Here is a 5,061-nt window from a genome sequence, read left to right on the forward strand (position 1 = left end):
CTTGGGCCGAGTTCGGGGACCGGGATGGGAAGAGGGGTCCTGGCCCAGCCTGGAGAGTGGGAGCTTGCTGGTCCGGGAAACCAGCTGGGCAAGAGCTGTCTCTTATACACATCTAGATGTGTATAAGCCCCCACCCCCCAGCAGGGCCAGAGGGGCCGGCCTGCCCCGCCCTCGCCCGCCGGCGAGCCAGCTGAACCCCGAGCACAGATTCAGGGTAGGAGGAAGTAACCCTCTCCCCACAACTCCCACCCCTGCCCTGCCTGGACTACTCTCTCTCTTTTTCCCCCAGCAACCTGTGCGGACTCTGGGACACTAGATGCCCATGCCGCACATGTCGTCCCTTCCCCAGGCTTGTCCCAGACCTGCAAATACCACCACCAGGGACCTGAGCTCTGGGTCCTGAATCCTTTGGGGTTGGAAAGTCCCCTTTAAACTGCATACTACACTGACCATCAAGTGTCCAGAATTGGAACTTCCACTGTTTGCCAGAGGCTGTTGCAGGTGCTGGGCCAAGCTTTGGGTCTTTCCTATAGTGTAACCCTCTCAATTACCCTACAAGGTTGGGTGTTTCCATTAGCCCTGTCTGACAGAGGAGGGGCCTGAGGCCGGGAGAACTGAAGTGACTTGCCCAAGGTCATCTAGCCAGGGGGTAGGGGGTTCATTCCCTGGGGTTCTTACTCCAGACACTCGGAGTTTTGTGGGATTTTTTGTTTGTTTGTTTGCTTGTTTGTTTTTAGACGGAGTCTTGCTCTGTCACCCAGGCTGGCACTATCTCAGTTCACTGCAACCTCCACCTCCTTGGTTCAAGCGATTCTTCTGCCTCAGCTTTCCAATAGCTGGGATTACAGGTGTGGGCCACCACACCCAGCTAATTTTTGTATTTATTTGTAGAGATGGGGTTTCACCATGTTGTCTAGGCTGGTCTCAAACTTCTGGCCTCAAGTAATCCACCCGCCTTGGCCTCCCAAAGTGTTGGGATTACAGGCGTGAGCCACTACTCCTGGCCTGACACTGGGGTCTTTACCATTTCTCCTTGGTGCTGGGTACAAGGGTGTACTGTGAGTGTGGGGATCCAGGAACCCTGGGGTAGATGCAGGGACAGGACTGGCAATCTGAACCCTTGGCCCAGGTAGAACCAGAGCTCCAAGGGGGAGTGAGGAGGAGTGGCATCAACCAATGGGCCTGAGGACAGGCAGACACCAGGTGGCTTCCCCATAGAGCTCAGTCTGAGGCTCTGACTTCCACCATCCCTGTTATTTTCTCTGCTGCTTCCTCCTTTCTTCAGGGACTCTGCTTGTCCCTCCATAGCCTGCTGTTTGTCCCTCCTCTCCTGACCTCCCCATAACCTTTAGTACACCCACTGGGAGCTCAGACCCTCCACCCTGCACTCAACCCCAGCGCCTGCCTTGGCCCAGGATTTTCCCACCCACAGGCCGTGGTCCTTGTGGTGCCCTCCACCTGGTGCATCCTCTGTCCTCCACCCACTGGCTCCAGCCAGCCCAATCTGATTCATCTTAGGATGTGGCCTTGTGCCAGGGATAGGGCTTGTCTCTGGCTAGTTCTCAGCAGGCAGTTTTGGAAAGACAAACAGATGGGTGGATGGAAGGACAGACAAATGATCCCACCCAGGGTCCTGTACTCAGCAGAGTTGAACAGCCACTAGTACAATGTCTGCTGGCCAGACCTTGAACAGAGACACTCTTTCAGGCCCTGCTCTTGGCTGACCTTGTGCAGGAATCTGCCATCTTGTCCGCCTGGCTCCCCTACATCTCTGTGTCTGTCTCAGTTTCCCGCTCCCAGGCCCTGACCCCAGATCCTCAGATAGAGCTATGGAGATTAATTGACAACTGGTTGGCTGGGCCAATGTCAGTGACTGCCCAGGCCTGCAAAGATGCCCCTCTCTGATCCAGGAGCAGGAAGGGATCCTTAATATAAATATGACCCTAGGGTGGGGCAGGGGACTTATGACAGAGACAAGTAGCCCCCAAGACCAGATGTGACAGAGAATCCACCATTGTTAAGGCCCCAGGTCTCCAAGCCAGAAATGGCATCTACAGATCAAGAAGACAAAGGCATGCTTCTGGATGAGGCCTGGACCTTCTATCTCCCAGAGAAGCCAGCCATCCTTTACCTGGGAGAGCTGCCAGCACCCTTTACCTGGGAGAGAGCTCTGGGGATAGCCCACACTCCATTGGCCCATTTCCTCTTCAGAGGAACTCAGGTCTTTTTCATATTTATTTGTAGTTCTTAAAAGATACAATTGGGCCAGGCACAGTAGCTCACGCCTGTAATCCCAGCACTTTGGGAGGCCGAGGTGGGTGGATTACCTGAGCTCAGGAGTTCAAGACCATCCTGGGCAACATGGTGACACCCTGTCTCCACTAAAGTACAAAAAATTAGCCAGGTATGGTGGCAGGTGCCTGTAGTCTCAGCTACTCAGGAGGCTGAGGCATGAGAATTGCTTGAGTCCAGGAGGCAGAGGTTGCAGTGAGCCAAGGTCACATCACTGCACTCCAGCTTGGGCTACAGAGTGAGATTCTGTGTCAAAAAAAAAAAAAATTACAATTGGAATTCTTCATATAGTTTTTCATCCAACTTCATCTACATAGTAACCCTGGGGGGATTTTTTACCCCATTTTACAGATGAGAAAAGCAAGACTCAGAGAAGATGAGTGATGGGCTCAAAGATGTGCAGTGAGTGACTGAGCAAAGATGAAAACCCAGGGCTGCTGGGTCCCTTATTCAATATTGTCCAAAATCACTGGAAAGGGAGGAAGTGGATTTTAAATTTGACTCTCATTTGTGTGTATATGCAAGTCCCTCCAAAAGGACTTAAGAGAAGCTAGGGACAGTGTTTACCTACAGGGAGGAGACTGGATGCCGGAAGGTTGTGGGAGGCTGTGGAAGGGTGTGGTATGGCGTGGGAAGGGCACTCTTTACTGGTACTCCTTTGTATCTTTTGAATGAATTAAAGCATGTATTACCTCTTTAACAACCAAATAAAAGTTGATTCAGTTCTTTCCTTCCTGCAGCCTATCTTCAGCATTTTCTCTGGGTCCTGGGAACTCAGGCAGGTGAGAGGAGCCAGTGGAGACTGCCCTTCTAAGGTGAAGTGCCAGTTGCCCCAGCAGCCCACTCAGGTCAACTTTGGGGAGCCTGTGCCTCCATTCAGGTGCCTCCAGTCTCAATTACATGCTGTTTTTAAAGCCGAGTTGATTTCTCTGCTTGAGAGTTTTCTCTTTGGTCTCACTGGTGTCAGTGGCTCCTGGTTTTTGCTATTTATATGGGAGCGGAAAATGGGGGATGTGAGGGCTGTGATGGAGGCCTGGGGGAGGAGGGCATGAGCAGCCTGTAAAGCCAAGCCTCATTCATCCAACGACCTTGGCCTCCAACTTTCACTTCCTTTATTCTTTTTCTTTTTCTTAAAGATTATATAGAGACAGGGGTCTCACTATGTATTAGTAGTACATAAATAGTCAAGGCCAGATAAGGTGGTGTGCCTATAATCCCAGCTACTCAGGAGGCTGAGGTGGGAGGATCCCTTAAGTCCAGGGGTTTGAGACTGTAGTATGCTATAATCACACATATGAATAGCCACTGCTCTCCAGCCTGGGTAACATAGAGAGACCCCATCTTTAAAAAAAAAAAAAAAAAAAAAAAAAAAAAAAAAACGGAAAACTATTGAGCAATCAGGATCACAGGATGGCTTTGTGACCAGTTTTTTCCCACCCAGTGCCCTGTGGTAAGTGTTTCCTTGCTTGATCGGCCTTGGAGAACTTGACACATAATATTCATTCACACACTGCTGTGATTTTGTTATTTCTAGTTTTCAGTGTTGCAAATATCACTGCAGTGAATATCCTTATTTGTACATCTTTAGTTTTTTTTTTTTTTGAGAGCCAGTATGAATTTTTTTTTTAGTATTTTTTTTTTTTAAGAGATGGGGTCAGCCGGGTGCGGTGGCTCACACCTGTAATCCCGGCACTTTAGGAGGCGGGTGGATCATGAGTTCAGGAGATCGAAACCATCCTGGCTAACATGGTGAAACCCCATCTCTACTAAAATTACAAAAAAAAAATTAGCCAAGCGTGGTGGCAGGTGCCTGTAGTCCCAGCTACTCGGGAGGCTGAGGCAGAAGAATGGTGTGAACCAGGAGGCGGAGCTTGCAGTGAGCCAAGATTGTGCCACTGCACTCCAACCTGGGCAACACAGTGAAACTCCGTCTCAGAAAAGAAAAAGAGTCTCACTGTGTTGCTCAGGCTGATCTATCTCAAATTCCTGGCCTCGAGCAATACTTCCACGTCAGTCTCCCAAAGTACTGGGATTATAGGTGTGAACCAATGTGCCTAGTCTCCTTACTTATACATCTTTATATGTGTCTGATGATTTCCTTGGAATAAATTGATAGAGGTAGAATAATCAAATCAAATGATATATACATTGCTAGGAACATATTTTAAAATGTACAAAGTATGATGGCAATAGTTTCAGAAATTTATTCTTTAATTCAATAAACATTTACTGAAGACTTATTAGATGTCAACTGCTGGGCTAGGCACAGGTGATACAACTGTGAACATTATAGACTCATAGCTGCCTCAAGGAGCTTATGGGGTTGGGGAGAGAGGCAAGAGATCAGCCAATGAGGACCAGGGTGAGAAGGGATAGGATGCACAAGGACAGGCAGGGAGGGCTAGTGGCCCGGGAGGATGTCCTGGGTTATGACTCATTCTTCCTGGCTGGTCTCCCGCAGACTACAATCTCTGCCAGCACAGAGCTAGCCTCCAACTTCCTGACAGTCCAAAGATCCAGTCTGCCCTCATTGAGACCAAATGGACTGATAAAATAACAGACTTGCGCTGGGGTCTGGTCAGATCTGTCGGGGGCATTTGTTTCTTTTTGTTTGAGATAAGGTCTCACTCTGTCACCCAGACTAGAGTGCAGTGGTGCAGTCATAGCTCACTGCAGCCTCCAACTCCTGGCTCAAGTGATCCTCCCACCAAGTAGCTGGGACTACAGGTGTGCCACTATGCCTGGCTAATTTTTTTTTTTTTTTTTTTT

The 5,061-nt window shown here is 49.4% G+C and overlaps 1 long non-coding RNA gene across 1 annotated transcript in view; it reads left to right on the forward strand.

Annotated features, from left to right (window-relative positions):
* Positions 1-3,031, forward strand: part of LOC105545102 — a 12,081-nt gene extending 9,050 nt beyond the window's left edge. The window contains exon 2 of the long non-coding RNA XR_001006870.1: positions 2,644-3,031. This is a non-coding gene — a long non-coding RNA (uncharacterized LOC105545102). The remainder of the gene's footprint in view (positions 1-2,643) is intronic.
* Positions 3,032-5,061: the final 2,030 nt, after the last annotated feature.

Source organism: Mandrillus leucophaeus, unplaced genomic scaffold, assembly GCF_000951045.1.
Source record: "Mandrillus leucophaeus isolate KB7577 unplaced genomic scaffold, Mleu.le_1.0 Scaffold319, whole genome shotgun sequence".
In the NCBI taxonomy this organism is placed as follows: domain Eukaryota; kingdom Metazoa; phylum Chordata; class Mammalia; order Primates; family Cercopithecidae; genus Mandrillus; species Mandrillus leucophaeus.